This window comes from Tursiops truncatus, chromosome 10 (genome assembly GCF_011762595.2).
Source record: "Tursiops truncatus isolate mTurTru1 chromosome 10, mTurTru1.mat.Y, whole genome shotgun sequence".
Lineage (NCBI taxonomy): Eukaryota > Metazoa > Chordata > Mammalia > Artiodactyla > Delphinidae > Tursiops > Tursiops truncatus.
Window position 1 is genome coordinate 97,763,218 of NC_047043.1, and position 23,910 is coordinate 97,787,127.

A 23,910-nucleotide genomic window follows, 5' to 3' on the forward strand; every position below is an offset into this window, starting at 1 on the left:
AATGTTATTTTTCTTACAAAAAATTCTGCTGAAGCTATATCCACCCCCACCAAGAGCATCTGTTTAGGTAAACAAATCCTCAAATACACAATGTTTTCTGTTTGGTACAATTAGCAGTTTGGAGGAAAATAATTAATCAAGTAACTTTTAAAACTTGTAAATAGCTATAGTTTAATTCAAAATCATCAAGTTTTCAGTTAAGCACTGAGTTATATTCTGCAATATCTATTCTTCCATGTAAAAACTGTTCAGTATAATAAAACTCTGAACAAATACCTTATTACTAATAATTACTATCCCACAAATTCTATCATATTCATGCCAAGAATAAAACTTTCACTTTTGTGTATAGCAGTAAGTGGAAAAGTGGGCTTTAATTCTTTTCTCTAATTTAGGAAGACTATTTATTCAGTAGCTACATTTTTTTGGCGCTGCATGGGGATACAGGTGCAGTTCCTTTCTAGATTTCACATTGTCTGGAATGTTCCATGTCTTGATCCAAAATATACTTTATGTTCCACAAATGAGAGGAAGAGCTTGGAGGCCTGGATTATTTTTACAAAAGTAAATTTGTAAAAAGTGACTTACTTTAGAAAACTCAGTGTTGTACATATTTTATTCACATTTTCATGATCAATGGGATACTCTTCCACCTCTTTCTCCATACTGGGCTAAATATAAAAGTAATACATGAATTTCTGAAAAGTTCAGAAAATGTCAGGAAAAGAAAAATCACCAGTATTCCATACCCCAGAGATAAGACCATTTAACAATTTGGGGTATTTGTCTTCAGGTTATTAGTCGATTTTAAATTTTATGAAAGTTTTGCATCTGCTTTTTAAATAATATATTGCATGCCCTTTATTTACAACTTTCTAAGATGGGAAAACAGTTTTATTAGCTACTATTTCTCCTCAAAAAAGTCCTGGAGGACTTCCCTGGGCGCAGTGGTTGAGAGTCCGCCTGCCGAAGGAGGGGACACGGGTTCGTGCCCCGGTCCGGGAAGATCCCACATGCCGCGGAGCGGCTGGGCCCGTGAGCCATGGCCGCTGAGCCTGCGCGTCCGGAGCCTGTGCTCCGCAACGGGAGAGGCCACAACAGTGAGAGGCCCGCGTACCGAAAGAAAAAAAAAAAAAAAGTCCTGGATTTAATTATGTGAAATGGGGAGGAGGGTTCAGAAATAAAAATATCTGTTGTGACCTAACAGAGGGAAGACCACCAAAGGGAGTTATCCTAAAGACAACATATGCAAATTGATGAGCCCTAAATACATAAACACAGAGCTTACAGTGCTTTGAATCCCTGCAGATGGAAGTTGCTTAAATAAATTTCACTCTGTGAGCCCTTCTAATCCTTTCCAGTTTTGGGTTTGTTTTTGTTTTTGTCTGAACGGTTACTTATGAGCTTGGAAGTGTTCAGTAAAGTATTAGGTTATAAGAAATGTTCTTTGGTATCAGTATCCTAGGTTTAAATAATGAGTGATAATTATTAAATATTTTCCAAATAACTTTTTAGTTTGAATAAATCATGGCAAATAAATTCTTTCCCTCAAAATATAGTAACCAAGTAATAGTGATCAAAGTCCAAGATATTTTATCCTATGATGTGTTTAGGGTTCATAAGCTATTTATTATGTTTCAATATTTAACTAATCATTTCTGAAGACAAACATTTACTTCCTTTCAAAATTGAATGAACAAACATGAAGTCTTGTTTAAGATTTAAATTGGGTGACCTGAAGCTTGTTATTTCTTTCTAAGACAGTACATTTAGGGTGGGTGCTGAGCTAACTTGTTTATGACTTCCATTGGCATGCAAAATAGAATGTTCGGGGGTTTGTTTAGTTTGGTTTTTGACAATCAATTCCCTGCACTGATGGTCTGGTCTTAGAATTTTTCATCACAATTTTCAAAATTCAAGTTATTAAAATGACAGCACGTGTCACCCTTGCTCTTTTTGTTCACTAAACATTAGCTAATCCTTTAAACTGGAAATTTTTTGCAAAGATCCAGAAACACAGACAAGGGGACTATCTGTTGCCAAATATGATGGGATACATTGTAATCATATTTTCATAAGTAACTTATAAATCTGTACTGCAATTTCCTAATACATATTACTTGATTTCTCAGGCAATTAGCTTCAGAAATTACATTCTCTCCCACAATGCAAAAAAATAATGTCACAAAGGTGAATTCTAAGATACATATTGACAATAAAGGGCCGTAAGCACACAGTGGGCAAAAGTCCTAGCAAACTTGAAAAATATTTAACTGAACAATAATGGAGCAATGCCAAATGCTAAAAGTCACCAGAGATAATTTTAATTGTTGTAGATATAATGGTGTTCAATGACAGCTGTTTGGGAACAAAAAGGTTATTTCCTGCAAATTTCAGTAAGTTTTCTCCTAAAATAAACTCTCATTGATTGTTAAAATTACCAATTGTCCTTAATGGCAAATGGACACCCAAATTGGCTAACTTTGAATATGGAGTCACTGCTACATGTTGATTTGTAAACACTATCTGGAGGAAAAATTAAAAAGACATAATGTAGCCCAGTGTTATTTCTCCCTATGGAGATATTACAGGACTCTTATGTAAGAGAAGTAGTTGAAAAAAATATCTAAAGCAAAAAGCACTTACGAACTGAATGTTGCAACTTTCCCAGTAAACACAGCTTCCTCTCTCCTTTCCCCTTGTCTTTTTTTGGAAATGACAAGAATAAGCTTTTTGAAAAACTGAATTTTGCTAAATTATAAATTAAAAATAGTAATTATTTAACAAAAGAGATTTAACATATTAGTCAATAAAAATGTATTTTGTGAGCTGGCCTAACAGTACTAGAATAAGCTACTTTAGATGCTGTGCTTATTTATACAAGTCTATTTCTGAGTTTATTTGACATGAGGTTATAATTTTATACACTATACTTAATGGTCCAATGCTACTTTTGTCTTTATAAATTTTTAAAGTTTAACATCTACTTAAGTAAAAGTAATGTGGGGAAATATAAGGAGGGCACAGTTCTTTTTCTTAAATCTAGAGATATAGTCATTCAGTTCATTTATTATTAATTCATTTTATTTTGCTTCATTTTTCTAATTAAGAAAATGAATATGTATTCATTATTTTTTTAATTGGAAAGTTCAGAAAAAGATAAAGAATAACAATCACCTTGAACGCCTCCCACTACCCAGCCATAACCACTGTTAAAACATACACTTATTTTTCTCTAGGCATTTTTCTACACATGTGTATGTAAATATTTTTTTAAACAAGATGTATGTAGCATTTTGGGTTTTTATTTTAAAGATTTTAGTTATCAGTTTAACAATGATGAGAAAAGAACTGAAAAATTTAAAAAGAACCCCCATTGTCCTTAGGTACCATTAGAATTACCATTATTATTAGATATTTAAGAATTTTTTTCTTTTATTTCATTCTGTTTCTGCATCGTGGGATCCACAGCATTCAATTATAGCTTATTATGGCTTGTTATGTAGTATTCTAGTATATTCTACTTAAGTATTCCTTTCAAGAATACTTTGTTTTGAACAAAATACTTATGTGTGGTCTTATATATCAAAATAATGCATTAAATCTATGTTCTTAAAAGATGGAAAAGTTAAGAGGAAATTCCTATGAGGTTTAGTTTTCTCAAACATGAAATTAAACATGGAAGTAATTGAATATAATCACTAATGTTTGCCAACCAAAAGTTTTAGAACTTAGGCATTTTGTTTCACTCACTTAAGATACATTTAAAAATGTATTCTACATTGAATTTAAACAGAATAGATCCGTATGTTCTGACATGAAAGGCCTCATTGAGTAAAAAATTCACAGAACAATGCATTTCAAATAATTTTCGCTAAACAATTATAAAAGTGTGTGTGCTAAAGTCCATATGTACTTCTATATTTATGAAAATGCAAAAAATGCCTCCAATCTGGGAAGGGAAGTGGAAGTGGGGAGGAAGTAAGAGGGAACTTTTACAGTTTATTCTAGATATTTCTGTATTCCCTTCAACAAAAATCCTGCATTACTGCTGTAATTATTTTTAAATGGAAGAAATTAGAGTGACCTAACATCCTTTCACCATTTATACTGGCCCTTCAGTGCTCTGAATTCTAGTCACTTCCGTAACCAGCTATCTCTCCTAAGAAAGTTGAAAGCTCCTAGAGGAGATACATGCATGGTACTTTGCATTTTCCCCACAGCCCTGGCACTAGCGCCTTGCACAGGAAGTCCTAGTGTGTCTGTCTTGAATGTATAAAATAATGACCTAGACTATGATTTTTAAAATTTTTATTTTATATTGGAGGATAGTTGATTAACAATGTTGTGTTAGTTTCAGGTATACAGCAGCGTGATTCAGTTATACATATACATGTATCTGTTCTTTTTCAAATTCTTTTCCCATTTAGGTGATTACAGAGTATTGAACAGAGTTCCCTGTGCTAAGCAGTAGGCCCTTGTGGGTTATCTATTTTAAATACAGCAGGGTGTACATGTAAATCGCAAACTCCCAATCTATCCTTCCCCCACCACCATTCCCTCCTGGTAACCATAAGTTCGTTCTCTAAGATTTAGAAGCCACCAGCGCAGCAAAACTATGATCTTTTGGAGAGGAGTCTACCAAGAGCTCTGGTGGGTCTCGGTAGGCAATTCACTGTAAGTCCTTTGTAAACTGAACACATTGAATTTTATTGCCCTTTCTAGTATAATTACTAGAAGCTCAGTTTAAATAAAGTTTAACCACACATGGCATATTTTTTTTGAAAATAAGATCTGGGAGAAATGAAAGTAGTGAATTCTAGTACCACAGCAGGATCACCTAGGAGCTCTACAATGGGCACCAATTTTTCTGTTACGAAAGAAAGAACTCTGGGCATTCCACAGGAGCACAGCAGCTGATGGCAGGAAATAAGATGCTGGATTTTATAGTGTGAACATAGGAAGGAAGGTGTAAATGGGGCCTATCCCTGACTGTTAGTATTGATCTTAAACCTAGATAGATAGGGCCGAGTTTGATATAGTGACTACAGTTGCGAATTGTAGTGAAATAAGAAATTCAGTCTACTTCATCATGAATTATATTAATTATATTAATGGATTCCAAAGTGAGAAAAATCTGGATGGACACTTATTGCAGGTGATTTCTTTCGTAAAACATACTGATATAGTACCAAATAGCTTCAGTTATTCAAGCTGAGAGCCTCTTTCCAGATATGTTTGTTTGTTTGTTTGTTTGTTTGTTTTCCCCAGATCTGTTCTGATCTAGCCACAGAAATAGAAGTCTGGCTAGAAATGCATCAACCCCTTCATTCTGGAGACTTCCGCTTCTTTCTTTTCACTAGCTCTTTCTCCTCAGCTTATCATCATGTGCAAACCTCTGTCACCTTAAAAAACAGAAATAAAAACCACCTTGTTTAGACTCAGCTTCTCCTTTGTAAAATCAACCCTCTTCCCTTCACAAACATCTCAAAAGAGCCGTCTACATTCATTATCTCCACTTTTTCACCACCACTGGTAACCAGCAGTAGCTGAGAGGCTAGACCCCGGAGTTAGGTAGAGCTGAGTTACCTTTCATCTGTTGCAGGCTAGTTGTATGACTCTGGTCAAGGCCTTTCAGTGCCTCCATGTACTCATCTGTAATATGAGGATGATGCGTTAATACCTCAGAGAGCTGTGGTGAAGGTTAAACAGCACGATACCTTACAATACCAGGCACATAGTAGTTGCTCAGTAAATGTTCCTGACCGACACGGGCTTCTACCTCCCTCTCCTCTTTCACCCAAGTCACCAGGCCCATCTTAACTGACATCTCTGTGCCCTCTGAGTACTGTCTGCTCCTTCCTTTGACCTTCATTGTACCAGGCAGTTCTCAATTTTCTTTTTTCCACCTCTCCAGCTGCTCCTTCTCAGATTCCCTCTATCCCTTAACAAGCTCATGTTCTGCAGAGATTTCTCAGAGATTTCTCCTCAGCCTCCTCTTCTTGTTCTCCCTGGCAGTCCTTTCACATCAAAGGCTTCATTGGCTAGTGTACGCTGACAACTCCACGTTGTATTTCCATTTCAGATTCCCTTCCAAAGTTACAGGAGTGGGGAGCCTATCGTCCATGGACATCTTCACTTGGATACCCGCCCCCACCAACAAACACCGAAAACTCAGCATGTCCCAAACGCACCCCATCAATTGCTCAAGTTGGAGCAAATCTTTTTTTTAAAAGGTCTTGTACTCTACCTTCTAAATGTTTTTGTACGGCTGCATCATACTCATCCTTCAAGATTAAGGTCAGGTATTACATCTATGGGGAGCCTTCCCATTTACTACTCCCCTCTCCAACCTGAGTTAGATTCCTCCCCTCTCTATGTACCCCCCAGCACTATATAACACCTCTTTCATTGCACTTACCGTTGTGTTCTAATTTTCTTTAGCTTGTCTGCCTCCTCTACAGGACAGTGAGCTCCCTAAAAGCAGAATTTTTGTCTTTCAGCTAACACAGTGTATTTGACAGTGAACCTACACCAGCCTCCCCTCCCCCTGCTCCGTTCAGCTTGGTTAATTCTTCTGCTATCTCAGGCACACTGTAAAACAGCCTAGAATTTAGCAAAATGATGGGGAGAAGCTCGATGACATTACAGCTTACAAACTGGTAAATCTGTTCCTAGATAAGTAAGAGTTAACTATATACTAAAGTTCAAGGGAGCCTTGCCAAGTCAATAAATTACTTGGTGTTTACTGAATACCAACTGTTTTCCCCATATACTGAATATGTTTACTATTTCCATTGCTTACATTTCTTACTGAGGGTAATTGAAATTTTTTTTTTTTATTTTCGTAAGACGGAAGAGATTCTTTCGGTAAGAAATCATCTTAAATGATGGCCCTCAAATACTTGAAGAGGTAATTCTATCTTGATTGGGACTTGGACTCTGTAATTCACACAACAGAGAAAACATTAAAAATCTGGCCTCATATTTGAGTTCTAACACAATTTTCAGTTTATTACTACTGACCTGTTCATTATAGCAATGGTTTCCAAATTTTAATGTGCGTAAGAAGTACACCTGCGTCAGGGAAGGAGAGAAAGAACCAAGACCGGGAATGATGATGAGAATTTGGCATTATTTGAAATCTTTCCACTGTTAAAAAAATTAATTAATTTATTTATTTTTGGCTGCGTTGGGTCTTCATTGGTGCCTGTGGGCTTTCTCCACTTGCAGCGAGCAGGGGCTACTCTTAGTTGCGGTGCGCAGGCTTCTTATTGCAGTGGCTTCTCTTGTTGCGGAGCACGAGTTCTGGGCGTGCGGGCTTCAGTAGTTGTGGCACGCGGGCTCAGTAGTTGTGGCTCGCGGGCTCTAGAGCGCAGGCTCAGTAGTTGTGGTGCACAGGCTTAGTTGCTCCGCCGCATATGGGATCTTCCCGGACCAGGGCTTGAACCTGTGTCCCCTGCATTGGCAGGCAGGTTCTTAACCACTGCACCACCAGGCAAGTCCTGAAATCTTTACACTTTTTTTAAGAAAATTTTGTTCACGTACAATTTGTGTAGATAAAAATAAAACTTAAAATATCATCCACGAGCTCAACCAGGTGAAATCTTGGATTCCACCTTTTTAGGATTGGAAACAAACAAAGAAGCACAAAACAGAAACATTAAGTGTTTGATGTGCAGCCAGATTTGAGAACCGCTGGTTATCTATTTTCTATATGGAAACACTTTGAGTAATCATGGAAGTTAGCAGTAAATACTCTTTCATAAACTAACAAACTGGCAAAGTAGACAAAAAATTGCTGACGAAAATTAGCAGCTACAAATACTTAACACTAAAATAATTGTTAGTTTGCCAGAGTTGTGGGATTTATTTTAGAAGTAGTCACTAATTATATCACATTTTTTACATCAGCTTCTCTTCTTTCTCTAATGGTAGAATTAAGGACCTATTAAATTCTATGGTTATTTGTCAAAGTGTCTAATCTTTAGGTATCACAAATAAACAAAATTGCTCTTATTCATTGATTCATTTACTGATATTTATTGAGTACCTACTATATGCCAAGCACATAAGTACTTTGCATGTAAAGTACCAGGATTTGGGGGTTCTTCCTGTTTGGAATAGAATGTTATTTTGAACATAATAATAATTCAATAAATGTGTGTTGACTCACTGATTAAATTTAGTGTAGAAAATACTATTATTTGAGCTCTTTTGAAATCTATACAAGAATGCCGTCAGAAAAGTTGCATTGTTAGAACAAGTAAGTATCAGGAAATCCTCTTAGTAGTGGTGGTGTCAAACATAAAAACTGTATTGGAGGACCATAATGTAAAGTTGAACAATACACCAATTCCTTTTTAAACAAAAAAGGCAAGTTTAAAGGAACTGTATGACAACATTTAAACTAGAAATGTACTTCTTAAGCTTAATCAGAGAAGTTTCAACCCAATGTGCAAAGAGAGGGCCAAAGAGTGTTCTCGTCTGGAAAATAATCCACTATAGTATTAGAGTAAAATGAAGTGCTTGACTTTTTTTTTTAATTTTATCAATTATTTTATTGAAGTATAGTTGATTTACAATGTTGTATTAATTTCTGCTGTACAGCAAAGAGATTTGGTTACACACATATATATACATTCTTTTAAAAATACTCTTTTCCATTATGATTTATCATAGGATATTGAATATAGATTTCTGTGCTATACAGTAGGACATTGTTGTTTATCCATTTTATATATAAAAGCTTACATCTGCTAATCCCAACCTCCCACTCCATCCCTCCCCCAACCCCCTCCCCCTTGGCAACCACAGGTCTGTTCTCTATGTCTGAGAGTCTGTTTCTGTTTCATAGATAGGTTCATTTGTGCCATATTTTAGATTCCACATATAAGTGATATCATATGGTATTTGTCTTTCTTTTTCTGACTTATGAAATGCTTGACTTTTAATCCAAGATAGCAAACTAAGCACATATATTTACCAACTGTCCCTACTCCAAAAGCCCAGGCAAATGGTTAAGGCCACTGTTAGTCTATAAGTCACCTTTGTGTGAATTAGCAGAAAGACACCTCTTCTTTCAGGTAGAATGAGTGCATGGCTAGGACTTCAGACCCTCTCTGTCCACTTGGCTAGCCCTTTGGGGCAGAGTTATAACCTGCACAGCAGTCTGCTGCAGCCCTGGAAGGAGAGAATGACAAAATGAGGTAGGTGGCTGGAGAAAAGAAAAAAACATGCTGGTTGCTATTTGGTAAGGGAAGCATATAAATAATCATCTTTTTCTCCATTTTTTTAGTTGAGATATAATCCACATACTGTAAAAATTCACCCTTTTAAACGTACAATTCAGTAGGTTTTAGTATATTTAACAAAGTTGTGCAACTGTCAGCACTGTCTAACGGGAACATTTCATCACCCCCCAAAGAAACTGTACTCATTAATAATCATTCCCGATTTTCTCCCCACAGCCCCAATCCCCTGGCAACTTCTAATCATCTTTCTGTCACTATGGACTTGCCTATTCTGGACGTTTCACATAAATGGAATCATGCAATATGAGGTCTTCTGCGACTGACTTTTCACTTAGCATAATGCTTTTGAGGCTTATACTTGTTGTAGTATTATCAGCACATCATTCCTTTTAATGGCTTAATAATATTCCATTGTATAGATAGACCACATTCTGTTTATGCATTCATCAATGGATAGACGTTTAGATGGTTTCCACTTTTTGGCTACTATGAACAGTACTCCTATGAATATTGGTATACAAGTGGCTTGACTTTTTACAAGAAGCTTATATCACTTGTATAACTTTTTAAATAATTAAAAAGAAAAAAGTCACAATTTACATAAAAGTCCAAGGCTGTGATTTCTTTTTTTTTTTGCCGTATGCGGGCCTCTCACTGTGTTGCGGAGCACAGGCTCCGGACGCGCAGGCTCAGTGGCCATGGCTCACGGGACCAGCCGCTCTGCAGCATGTGGGATCTTCCTGGACCGGGGCACGAACCCGTGTTCCCTGCATTGGCAGGCGGACTCTCAACCACTGCGCCACCAGGGAAGTCCCTGTGATTTCTTTTTATTTTCTATTTTGTTTTTGTTTTTCCTCTTAGATTTAAGTATCCTTCCATTATTTGGTTGTACTGACTTTTGTTGCCCCTATATTACAATTGTTATTAATTTTGTGGTTTGTAAATGTTTTATTTGTTTTATACAACATTGCCTCTTTAAACATGCTACATGATACGTAGATTTAAAAATTGGGGGTGGGGGAATGTCTAGTGATATTTTAGGATTAAATATAATAATTGAAAAATTATAGTGAGACTTTTGTTCTGTAGAACCAGACTAAACTAAACTAAATGCTAATAATTTGATTTCTGTCATTAATAAATTATGCAAATCATCTAGGTCACTGCAATTCCGTTTGGCAGGAAAACAGTTAAAGACGTCAACTAAATTTATCTTTTTAAAGCCCTGTACATGGAAGAATCAACTTCTTACTACCACAGGAATAAAATAATTTTTAAAAAATTCTGCATCCTAGGTGAAGGTATGCAGAAATTGACCTAAAAGAATTGATCTACTGAAATTTTACTGTGAGAATAAATGGATAATTATAGGAGATCAAAATCAGAAAAATACTTTGGGGAGGAAAAAATATCCATGTATCCATGTTACAGTGGTAGGAAGAGTGGCTGCCAGACATAATGTCAATAAGCAAAGCCCCTTGGTAAAGCATACACACCTCCCAACTCTCTCCGTACCTCCTCCCACTAGTGTACAGAAGTTTCTAAACATATAAATACAATTCATGATCAACCTACCCGTTACTTATTTAAAACGCAGTAAAATGCAAAACAGAAGGAAGAAGTCTACACCGGGCCAAAGTGTCATCCCCAGAAACTGGCTCCAAATTTCCTGTCTTGGATGCATGAAAAATGCTCCTTTAGGTGTCAGTGCCAGGGCTGGCCAGCTAGAGACTGGCGAGAGAGCTGTGGGGATGGCCAGGGCAGCAAGAAGTCTGTTGCTATCTTAGTTCGCATCCTTCTACCTTAAGGCATTTCAGAAGTAGGCACCTGCGTTCCTGAAAACCTCTTCTGTAAAAAGCAATAAAGGAAATTATATTACTGGAATATCACCGTGGAAACAGAATAGCTGACATCACTCTAATAGAAAGCCCAGTTCCTCAGCCTTCTGCTCAAACTTCCCTGTCCTCAGTCTGCTCAAAAGAGAAATTGTGTATCAATAGTAGCAGTTCCTTGTATCAAGAGCAAAGTTGGCGCATGGGTCCAAATATTCAAAATAAAATTATGTTCATAAAAATGGAAAGGCTTGTGGCTATGTAAGTAAGGCTCAGGTCAGTAGCTGAGCCTGAGAATTTACATAAACGATATTCGTCAACTTTGTAGACATCATGAAGGATGAAAATACAACCTGTAAAGGTGACTGAATTTATGGCATTACTATTTTTTCAATAATAAAAATGTACGCCATATGTTAGGCATACCATCATCCAGGGCTACAATAGCAAGTAAAAAAATCTCTGCCTTACGGGCCGTATGGGAAATCTCTGTACCTTCCTCTTAATTTTGCTGTGAACCTAAGGCTGTTCTAAAATTATAAAGACTTTAAAAAAAAAATGCTGCCTTCATGGAGTTCACATTCTAGTGTGGGGAGAGAAACAGTAAATAAATAAAAGTTTAAAATATAATTTCAGGTAGTGATAAGTGGTAGGAAGAAAAATAAAACTGTTAAGAGAATAAAGAACAATAGTGATGGAGGACCTCTTGATGAACTGACATTTGAATTATTTACTTAATAGTAGGCTTGGGTTGCAAGTTAAACACTTGGCAATCAATCATTCAACAAACATTGATTGTCCACTTATTTGGTTTCAGGCCTTGTAGGGCAACAGGTCGTGGGTGTAAAAAGATCAATAAGCCATGGCTTCTGCTGTCAAGGTGCTTACATCTTAGTAAGGGAAGATAGACACTTCATGGGCACACAAGCGTTGGGGTTTTTTGTTTTTTGTTTTGGAGGTTTTGTTGCTGTTAGCAACTGAAGTACCATAACTGCCTTTCCCCGGATCCAAGCTCCTTGCCCATTACTCAGCCTGGACACGGCATTTATGTCCTTAGGTCGCTAAACTCTGGAGTGTGCAGACGGTGGTCCTCTGAGCAGTGAACGCGTTTTACAACTCGCCCACGATAGACGTTAAGAGTTGAGAAAATTTCAGCAGAGACTTTTCTGATAAATCCAAAATCTAGGACAAATTGCTTGAACAACTTTTAAACAGAAGACTTAAGGACAACATTTTAAACCAGTTTGAATTTTTTATGATGAAATTCATTTGGGGGATTTACAGAATTATGCAGAAGAGGGAGGCAGGTGAAGGTATAGATGAAACAGTATTAGCCATAGACTGAAGCCATAGCCATGGCCATAGGCTGAACCCGGGTTATGGGTACAGGGGGTATTCATTACACTATTCTCTCTACTTCTATATTTGTCTAATGTTTTTCATCACACAAAGGTTTTGTTTTGTTTTTTGTTTTTGTTTTAGTTTTATGTGACAAAGCCTAGGACCCATAAGTTCACATGCATACCATGAGAAAACCATTCTCATACAGATATCTGGGGTTCATAGCTATTTCAAAATCTACTTATTTGACTAGTGACTTTTTACTTACAAGAAAGAGAGTAGCATATCCATGTAGATTGATGACTAAATAGGACACATATATGAAAAAAAACCCTCAATTTAGCATCCAAACTGTGTTTTAATACATTAGTGAGTAACTTTCAGAAAAAAAATATTCTCATTGCTTTCACATAGTTGATAAACAACATTTATTGAGTTCCTACTAGGAGCCTGACTTGGCATTTTCTCATGTTATCTCACTGATGAGATTATGAGACTATATTTCCATTTTATAGATGAGAGAACTAAGCCTAAGAGAGGGTGAGTCTCCTGCTCAAGGTCACAATAAGCAGAGATAAAAATCAGGGCTCTTTCCATTCTATCAGTGCTTAATTAAAACCAAACTCTTGAAAAGAAAAGACAGATAGAAGGTAGGACAATTTTCCTGAACTGAAAACTCTGGCAGGCATTCTCTTCTTCCTAATAGCTACCTCCTACCTCTTGATACTTACAAGCCAATCTGATATGCAAAATACATCAATTTCTGAGGGAAAAAGTGAAGAAAAACTGATAAAGCAGGGCAAAAACCTCTTTTTTAAATTTCCTGAATATCAAAAGTATTTTTGAACCTTTAAAAGATATTTTCAAACCATTAAAACTTTAAAATTTAAATAGTCTAATTCAAAACTATTGAAATTACCAAATGGAATTTCCTTGGAATTAGATATTATTATTAATTTCATAGGTGCTTACAGATTATGAGAAATAAAATATTTTGAAAATAGGAGTCATCTCATTCAATATTAAAGAAAAGCATATCACTGAAGAAATGGCCTTAAAATTATGTCTCTTTCAGTTCTTTCAAATTATCTAAAAGAAAGCTCTAAATTGGGGTATTAAGAGAAAATAAAATATGAATTGGCGTATATCTTCCATGTTTTTTATTTTGAACCAATACATAGCTGTATCATATCATAACCTAATGATTTGTATATAATCAAGTATTTATTAAAATATTCCAGCAAAAATTCTTTTTTTATAGGCAATCACTCAAAACAGAAAGAGAATGTAAGTTAAGCAGAGGTGTACAGTGAAAGGATCAGGCAATTGGAAATCAGAAGAAATGGGTTACAAGTCTGGCTTTGGTACTTAAGACCTTATAAAAATGGGCAAGTCATTTGGTGAAGGGCAAGATAAGACAGAAAAGCAAGAGTAGGAGAAAAGGACCTTAATAAAATTCAAAGTAAAATTGGGAGATTGCAGGTAAAATTTCATAACTAGACTTAAAAATCATATGTGGGAACACAACAGAGTCATTCACAAAGTAGATGTGTGTGTGTGTGTGTGTGTGTGTGTGTGTGTGTGTGTGTGCGTGTGTGTGTGTGTGTGTGTGCGTGCGCACTTAACCTGTCCAACATGTTGAACTGGCTATCATTTTCTTTTTAATTTTAAATTAAGAGCATCTAAATCTCCTGAGAATTTATGGTATCTAGAGACTGAGAAATGGTATCTCAGTTAGAGGAGCAAATGTCAGAGCCATGACTGCGCACAGCTGCTGTAAATAAGTGACCCTCCCCCAGCCCCCACTGGATGACTGGAAATACAGCACATTAATTTTCCTAAACTCAATCTGGTAAATGGTTACATGTCATTCACTATTGATGCCAATGCTGTTTTGCTGAATGCCTTGAAAATAAAATTTTTGTCATGATTTAAAATGTTTCCCTTTAAAAATAATATACCAGTGTTTAAAAATACCTGAGGTCCGTCAGTAGGGGTAGTTTAAGTGTAGTTGGAGTAAACTGGGAATCAATTCAGTTAAGGCCAACTCCCACTACTAGACCTGTACTTCCTTCCCAGTATAATAAACAGAGTATGCAATTATGAACCTGGGAACAAAGTTCCCCTAGTTGGAAGAAAAGCAAATATGTCTGCAAATCTCAAATGAGATTAACAACTGAGCATTAACTGCAGAAAAATAAGTGCCTCAGGACCAAACCTCAATATTTGGAAGAAGCCCTTGTGGTTGGGGAAAAGTGAACCAAGGCACAATCTTTCATCTCTAGAAGCTAAATGTGGATGGAACTGCATGTGTGCACTGTTGCAGGGTGGAGACCATGTGCTATTTATCATATTGTCCCCAGGACTTAGCAGAGGGCCTGGCACAAAATAAGCACTCAGTAAATGTTTGTGGAATGAAAGAATTCTGCATTATAGTTTATACAGTGTTTCTCCAGCTTTTGAAAATGTGGCCCCACAGTAAGAAATACATTTTACACCAACTCCTGGTACATACAAATACATACACACGCACACACATAACACAAAAGTTATGAAGCAACACTTTAGGGGAAGAATTCTGATAGTTTCTGTTCTCTTGTGTTCTGTATTATTTGACTTATAAAAAAAATTGGTTATGACCCAGTAAACTGATTTCATAATCCACTAATAAATCAAGACCAGTAGTTTAAAAAATAGATTTATGCTATTTCTATTTCTATTGCTTAACTTCTTACATTTTTAGGCTTTACTAACTATAGATCACTTTTTAAAATGACAATTTTTATTGTTAGTTAGTTTACACTGTTGTGTTAGTTTCAAGTGTATAGCAAAGTGACTCGGTTATACATTTATATGTTCTTTTTCAGATTCTTTTCCATTATAGGTTACAAGATATTGAGTATAGTTCCCTGTGCTATATAGTAGGTCCTTGTTGTTTACCTATTTTATGTATAGTAGAAAATCGCTTTTTTTTTTAATCTGGAAGAAAGTTTAGAAACTATTCAGATCAACTCTAAAATGTTGTACCAGTTATAAGCTCACTGTGGTGAGATTCCACTTAGTCAATATTGTTGAATTATGAGTATTTCTCCACGAAAAACAGATTGGCCCTACCTCACACCATACACAAAATTTAACTCAAAATAGATCATAGACCTAAATGTAAGAGCTAGACCTATAAATTTGTGGCCACCAGAGGTGGGAGCAGGGAGAATTAAAGGAGGGTGGTCAAAAGGTACAAACTACCAGTTATAAAATAATTTAGTACTAGAGATGATAGATATTCACTAAACTTATTGTGATAATCATTTCATGATGCATGTAAGTCAAATCATTTATACGGTACACCTTAAAGTTATACAGTGCTGTATGTCAATTATATCTCAATAAAACTGGAAGAAAAATAATTTAGTACTAGAGATGTAATAGACAACATGATAACTATGGTTAACACTGCTGTATGATATATAGGAAAGGCATTAAGGATTAAAGCCTAAGAGTTCTCATCACAAGGAGAAAAAATTTTTTTCTTTTCTTTTTATTGTATCTATAAGAGATGATGAATGTTAACTAAACGTATTGTGGTAATCATTTCACAATTTATGTAAATCAAACCATCATGCTGTACACTTTAAACTTATACAGTGATATATGTCAATTATTTCTCAATAAAAGTGGGGGAGAAAACTCTGTCAAACTAAAAATCATTGGATTGTACATTTAAAGTGTACGGTATTTAGGGACTTCCCTGGCTGCCAATGCAGGGGACATGGGTTTGAGCCCTGGTCTGGGAAAATACCACATGCCGTGGAGCAGCTAAAGCCGTGCGCCACAACTACTGAGCCTGCACTCTGGAGCCCGCGAGCCACAGCTACTGAGCCCACGCACCTAGAGCGCGAGCTCCGCAACAAGAGAAGCCACCGCGATGAGAATCTCACGCATTGCAAGGAAGAGTGGCCCCTGCTCACCGCAACTAGAGAAAGCCCACGCGCAGCAGTGAAGAACCAACGTGGCCAAAAATAAATAAATAAATAAATTTTTTTTAAAAAAAGAAGGGATGCATGCAGCACTTCTATGCTGGAGTGTAGAATGCTGAGCCGTGTCAATCTGACTACCTAAACGGCAGGCAAGGAAATGGTGTTTTTCAGTGATAAATAAAGTGGTCCTCTTTGAAGTCCCTATTCAGCTGTGGCTCTTAACTTCCTATTTTATGGGACAGGTGGAGAGCATGAATCTATTGAATTAAGCTCTGAACCTTCTCCGAGGTGATAACCATCCTCATAATGTTTTACTTTAAACTGCAAACAAGGACCAGCTGCCCTAGAGGAAAAAGAACTAGCCATCCCCAACCAATTAAGACGCTAAAGGACTGGAGCAAGTAATCCTGGGCAAGTAATTGATAAGCTGCTTAAAATCACAATTTTTATGCACCTTTGCTCCCCAAGGACGGCCAGGCCCAGAACAGGATGTTCAGTAAATGGGATTGGAAAAAGGTAAGGAAAGTCAGCCCTCAAGTCCAGAAGACTAGGAGGCTTTCTGGCTGGACATCTATCAACCCCCTTTGGACGGGTCACGATAAAGGGAGCGGCAGGAAATGAAGCTGCCCAGAGTCCACCTGGTCCATGCACGAGGAAGCTCGACCCCAAACTGCTCCTCAAACTGCAAACTTAAGATTCCCATGCCCCGCGTCCCGCCCCAGCCCCGCACCATGTGTCCGGGTCCCTCAGCGTAAAAAACACTGCTGAAGAAGTTTAAAAATTCTGTCAGAGGTTAATGAATACTTTAAATTTTTGCAATTAAAACTTTGTCGCTCTAAGTAAATAATGAATACCAGTGGGAAGTACAAATGCGAAAGCGGGGGGAGCAGAGTGTGCAGCGCCATTGCGTATGGGATAAAAACCAGGTGCTCCTAAATATGCTCTTTTTTCTTTTTTTTTTTTTTTTTTTAAGAATGTCATCGAAAAGAACTTGAGGAAAAGAAAAAAACAAAACAAAACACCCGCAGACCACTGCGAAGGCGAGACCCGCGGGCCTGGAGAGGGAGGGCAGCTCCGGAACTCCACACCTCGGCTCTCCCCGACGTGACCGTGGGCATCTTCCTGGGCTCCGGCCGGTCCCTCCTCAGGGAAAATGGGACCATTTCTGGGTCGCCTCCCAGCGGCGGCTGTGAGGAACAAGCAAGGCCGGGCGCAGAGTAGGGGCTCCAGGGAAGGTGGGCGCGGCGAGCAGGAGTCCTACTGTGCGCGGGGCGGCGGCGCCCCGGCCGCTCCCCTCCCCCTCGAGCGCCCCCCCACACGCCCGCCCCGCGCCCCCGCCCCCGCCCGCCCCCGGCCCGGCCTGGCTCAGCGGCTGCAGGCGGGGCCGACCGCACTCGGAGCCCGAGCCGGAGCCGCCGCCGCCTAGGGCGCTGGGTCGGCCACCGGGACACCGGAGCGGACCGCTAGGCTACCGCCGCAGGTCAGGGTCGGGCTGCCAGGGGCGGTCGGGGCAGCGGCGCCGGGCGAGGGCCTGTGGACGGAGGGGTTCGCTGAGGGGCGCGGGGCCCCGGAGGGACCCGCGCTGAGGCGCGCTCCGGGGGGCAGGGGCCGACGGGCTCTGGGACGGAGGGGCCCCGGGCGGACGGGTCGTGGTCCGAGGGCACCGGGGCTGACAGGTCCCGGCCGAGGGTCGCGCCCTGAGGAGACGTCCCGGCGCAGGGCTAATACACAGGCGGCGGAGGGCACGGGCTGCGCGCCGGGCGCGCGGGGGAGAGCGGCGGTCCGCGCCGGCGACGCAAGCCCGTGCGCTCCGCGCGGCCGTGACGGGCCCTTCGGCGCGCGCCTGACCGGGGGTCTGAGAGAACCTGGGTCTTCGAGCCCCGGCGAAAGTGCGCAGGGTCCGAGAGCTGCTCCCGGGGTACTTCGGGGCCGGGCACGGGATCCCGTGCGGGTGCGTCCCGCGGCGACGGAGTCCGGCTCCAGCACCCAGACAGTGACCATTGCGGGGTCGTGGTGACAGTTAAGTTAGGGGCGCACTTGGGGGTCACCCAGCCTAGGTGCCCTTAAGCACTTTGCTGGCGGTGAGCCGAGTGGAAGGGCCGGGGATGGGGGCTGGCTTGCCGGAGGGCAGGGGATGGAGAGCGCGGCCCCCTCCCACCCCCGCAGTGGTCGGGAAGATGGCCTGCCGGCGCCTTGGTTCCTCCACGTGCCAGGCTCGACTCCTGCTCTTCGGAGCCTGACTGGGGTAGGTGGAGGTAGGGCAGCTAAACCGAAGTCTCTGGTCCCTCCGTGTAAGGGGTGGAAAGTGGGTGTGTATTTGTGGTACTTTCTGTCTCGGTATTTGGGGAGGAGCCTGAGGTAAGGAGGCAGAAACTGGGAGTAACCTATCTGCTGGTTTTATATAAGGTCACTTGTTAGGTAAAGAAGGGGCCTTTACCTCTGCTGGTGATCAGAAGGCTGCGTTTCTAAATTCTTAACTCCCATTGCTTAGGTGAGTCGGCTTCTGTAACTGCACTTTGTTGAAATGTGTTGGTGATGCGTACCAAATTTGCAAGATGATGATCATGATGATCGTGGTGATGATATTATATCGTTACTATTTTGTTGTGTTCTTGTTTTACCGCGAGAATTTAATTCACTTGGGTCTGAGAATAATGGTTGGGAAAATAGTGTCAATTATTTTAAGAAGCATAAAGTAAAAAAAAAAAAAAACTGGTCTGTCATGAAGAAGCTGAAGTTTTCTTCTTTTCCTTTCAAAATTGGGGTCAAAATGTAAAATTAATTTGTATAGATCATCATCTGAAAACAAAACCAGGCAAGATGACTGAGTTGTATGAAAAACTCGATTTTAAAGTACATTATTTTCATGTTAACTTTTTATTATTCATGAAACAAATTGTAACTGGAGTTACTGAGAGAGCAATGACTGACACCCTTTAGAAGGAGCTGGGCAGTTCTTGTCAGATCCCAGGTATTCGGTGGCAGTCTTCTTGTTCATAGCTAAGTGATCAATCGCTGACTGAAAACAGGACCTCCTGATGGTCTAGATGATTTAGAAAACCCTTTTGGAATAGAGACTGACATAGACACTCATTGCAGCTTCTTTCTAAAGAAATACCTTCCACTCCTATGAAAGTTCTGTAGAAAATACTCAGAGATGCTACCAGTTAGCTTTTGCAGTGATATTTCCAAAGATCTTTTTCAAGTTTGAAAACAATTTTTGTGTTGTCTGTTTTCAATCAGATTCACTCTGAAGTTTGTACGGCACCATAGTATTCTTTAATATACAAAATTGTAAAATGAATGCTGTTAGCTAAAAAGTGAGATTGGTTACAGAAGCATCCATTTTTGTCTTAATGTGAACTTCTCATCATTCTCCTTTATTTAAATTATAATGATATTTGACACTTCACTTGCCGATGATTATATCTTAAATTTAAAGGTCTTAGAATCAATTAGTGACCGACTGCTCCATCTTTTGCAAATCAGTGGAAGGGGGGAAAAACCTGGTGATTTAATTTTTAAATCAGAACTTTTTCATGTTTAGAAGTTTGTTTCTTGCTTTTATGATAACTGCTATGAAAACATGGCATCAGTGAAGTATAAAGTTTTGGAGAATTCCAGGCTAAGTTTTTTGGGCACTTTTTTTTCATTCTTTTAAATTGAAAAGGATATAATTTCTTTTTTTAATTAAAACTAAAATATCCACCAGCGTCATATTCTTTATTAAACTTAGAATACCTTGAAAATAGTTTTGCAATTGGCATTTTTAGTAATTAAATACACTATTTTCTTTGAAGGGACTAGTTTCCTTACTGTTCGTTTCTTTGTATATTTTTCAGAACTACATTTTAAAAACCATTAAATTGTAGTTTTTAAAAAATCACAATATTAATTCCAAAATCCCTGTGACATTAAAGTTGTATTGTTCCTGTGTATTAAAATTTATACAGAGAAAAAAAAGTATGACTTTAGGATTATGCATTAGAAATAATACATTACTGATCACAGCTAATTGCTCTTAGTAAGTTATATGACTATAAACAAATGCTTATTTTTCTCTTCTGTAATTCTCTGAAAATAAGGATGTTTGCCACTAACCCTAATTATCAAGATCATTTTGTATTCGAAAGCTGTGTGAGTGGCACAGCTGTGGAAGCATACACAGGTATTAATAATACATTTCATTTAGTTTTCGAATTGTGAAATGGTTTTTAATAACGGGAGACTCATGAAAACAATATTAAAATAATACTTTACAAATGTTTTATATATCCTGGTCTATTACTTTCTCTTCTTTCCTAGGATTTATATATGTCCAATGGGTAGGACAGAAAATGTTGGTCATTCTAATTTGTGGGTGTTCTGCTCAATTCACTGTCACTTGAACTTAGAAACATAATAATGCCATAAGGTGTGGCAAATATACCGGAAGAACTTTTTGGTCTCGTAGGATTCCACTAAATAAATATCAGCTGTAGAGGATTTTTTTTTTAAATCACTAATCGAGAAAACTTGTTATGTCACCAGTCTATAGGCGTAAACATATGCCCCCTGACACCTTCAAAATTGTTAAAGTGAATTTCTAACTTGCTTTTCTTATTTTTCCTAACATCTCCTCATGAGGGTAGCTCACCTCTCTTAAGGCCCTGTCCCTTTCTCTCTTAAGGCCTAAAAGCAACGAAAAGGGCAGCGATTTAAAATGCTTATTACAAAGGTCTTTTGAAACCGATCTAATTTGACTCCACAAAAGTACAGTAAGATCTGTAAATAACCACCTTGCTAGCATAGATAGCCCCAGTATATCAACATTCAGTTAGCTTCATAGCCTTCTAGATAAAATTTTCAAATTGAAGATTATTTGTAACCTTCCTCGGCTTTGTCGTTTACTGTTTGTATTGTATCACAATACAGGGGTAGGCTTGGGGGAGTTACATGGCATATCTTTTGAAGCTTATTTAATAAAAATGTCATGTTTTAATTTTTATTTACCTACAGTACTTAAGTAGGTTCTTGAAAGGAAATCAGCTCAAATAAAATAGACCGTATTTTGGGGAAAACTTTTGGAGATGTTAAGACAACAGCTATCCCCGATAATAGTATATACTTAAATTATTTTTTTATTTTAAAAAACAGGTTGATGTATTCTTCATATTTTTCTTCAGCAGTCAATGCACACCTATGTTTTAATGACAAATATTTAATTCAGAATGTGAATGTTTACATTTTTAACCATTTTAATTATTATAGTGAGGCAAGTCACTTATCCATTCTAAATCTCCATTTCCTAATCAATGAAATGGGAAAAGTATTGCAATTATTGTTCTGTGCTCTTTTTTTTGTATGACTTTAAGACTTTATCAGCAAACCTGTGTATCTTAAATGATATGACCTTGGCCCTGAATTTAATTGAGCTAATACTTTTCCAACTATTTAGTTCACCCTAGTATTAATTTTGAGATTATTGTTAAGAATAAACTGAAGATAATGCTTGCCATGTGGTGATCGATTTATAAAATGTTTCTGAAATGAAAAATTTCATCATTATTCAGCTTAAAACTGTATTTCCTATTCTCTGGTGACTTCAGACAAAAATCAGCCTAGGAATCATTTTTGTTTTACTGATAATATCTCTGTGAGTCCTGTGTAGACACAGTGTATATCCTTTTGTGTCCGTTTCTATGTCTAATGCGTTTAGAAGGTGCAGGCTGTGCTTTTATTTGATAAAGTTCTATTCTTTACATATTTTTATGGTGCACCCTGTAAATACTTAATGTGTGTGTTTTTTAGTGAGGCCTATGATCCTTCAGATCAAAAGACATTTTAGTATCGCAGCTTAAAGACTACATAGTGGCTGTGCTTGTCATAAAGCTCGGGGCTCTTTCTAAGAAACTGCAGCCAAAAAATAGACTTTTAATGGCTTGAAAAGTGAATCTGCCTCCTAGGAACCCAACAGTTTACTAGTAGGGACTCACTGGAAAAGCATATAATTAACTGTGCGTCATCCAAATAATAAATTTTAAATTCTCCTTATGGATTGTTAAGTAATCCATTTTATTGTCTCCTTTGCAAGCAAGTAAGGGCCTTGGTTCCAGGCCTGAACCCCTCACCCTGTTCCCTGAGTATGCAGCTACAGAGCCCAAGTGGGGACCTAACTCAAAGGATGGGGGAGCAGAAGTCAAAGAAAGGCTTAGGCCAGTGCTTGTAGATGAGTGTTCCATGTTTTCAGTGGCTTCCCCTGTGCAGGTGGGGAGTGGGGAGCAGCCCTCATTTCCACTCTCTTCACGTTCTAGTTTGGCTTTCTCACAGCCATTGCTATACCTTCAGCTGTTCCAGCGACCAGGCCATTCTCGACTTGAAAATCTTTGGAGGGACGGGCTGCAATGAGATTGTTTTCTCTACTGTGATTTCTCAGATGTAAAGGAAAGAAATGAAGTCATCAATTCATGTACCATGAATCATTTGCAATAGAGATTTAAAACCTTACAGGGAGGATTTACACTCAATCCTGTAGTAGTTTAGTTCAGTTTGCTTCAGTGTCTTGTTTAAGAAACATTTTTCTTCCACTTCACTGGTTTTTAGAAAATAAATTCATTGCCAGTTTTAACTGATTTTTTAAGGAGCACTTTAATTTGTGGACTCATCTAGGAGAATTGTGATGTGTGGATAAGCCTCTCTGAGACAGATTTCCTGACCTTCTGGGAAGAGTTCAGATTAGCGCAGACCTGGGGTGAGAAGTCTGCACAGTTTACCGCAGATAAGGAGAAGGTAGATAGGAGGAAGAAAAGTAGGGAAATACCCTGAGTGGGAGTGTAAGAGATCTGTGTGTGGGTTGCACAGTAACTGTACAGACACCTGGATGAAAGGGTTGGTTTCTAAGAATTTACCCTGCCCCTCGGTGACATCATAGACTTTTAGGACAGCTTCAAATTCTAAAGTTGCCACTTTGCACTGTTTCTCTCTTGGGCTCTATAAGTTGCTTCAGGAGAGGATCTGGGAAAGTGAATGCAAAGAGGATATTCTTATCCTGCGTGTTTAAGGAGTAACAACTATTCCTTTACAGTGAAGGCGATGGGGAAACATACCTATCAGACTGCCAGGGGCAACGATGAGGTGCTGGAAAGAACTCCTTAACCTTGACCCCACCCCACTGGCCTTCATTTTGCCGCCAACACCATCTGTGTCCTTTGAAAGTTTGGAGTCCACTTGCAAAATGCCAATATTTCCAGCAGGGTTAATTCTTTAAGACATCCTCAGCAAAAATTTGAAAGGTTAGCTCCTGGTTTGCTTGCTACCTGCAAACAAGGCTTTTAAGGAATAGTAAACACACTTGGAATTTGAAAGAGGGGATCAGGAGAAGGAAAAATAAAATTAAAGTGATTCATGTCCCCAGTTTTCCATAAACCAACCTTCATGAAACCAAATATGAAAATAGCCACTTGAAATAGCCGTGATAGGAAGGAATATGTCCCACACATGCATTTGTTTTTCTCTTAAAAATCAACA

General features: G+C 38.6%; 1 protein-coding gene and 1 long non-coding RNA gene across 4 annotated transcripts in view; one reads left to right on the plus strand and one right to left on the minus strand.

The window, feature by feature from the left end:
* Window positions 1–5,426: 5,426 nt before the first annotated feature.
* LOC141275703 (uncharacterized) lies at window positions 5,427–14,063 on the minus strand. Its single transcript, XR_012323924.1, has 5 exons — window positions 10,830–14,063; window positions 9,049–9,183; window positions 6,806–6,942; window positions 6,422–6,477; window positions 5,427–5,655 (listed from the first exon to the last, which is right to left on the minus strand). It is a non-coding gene; the product is annotated as an uncharacterized lncRNA (long non-coding RNA).
* Window positions 14,064–17,730: 3,667 nt separating this feature from the next.
* The window catches only part of LOC101327326 (peroxisome proliferator-activated receptor gamma), a 222,901-nt gene continuing 216,721 nt past the window's right edge, over window positions 17,731–23,910 (plus strand). Inside the window, exon 1 of one of the 3 annotated variants that reach the window (XM_073787718.1) lies at window positions 17,731–17,884. The gene's annotated coding sequence lies outside the window, so the exon portion shown is untranslated. Of the gene's footprint in view, window positions 17,885–18,009; window positions 18,650–18,751; window positions 18,896–23,910 lie in introns of those variants that run through there. The other 2 variants (XM_073787717.1, XM_019944609.3) reach the window with 2 other exon arrangements.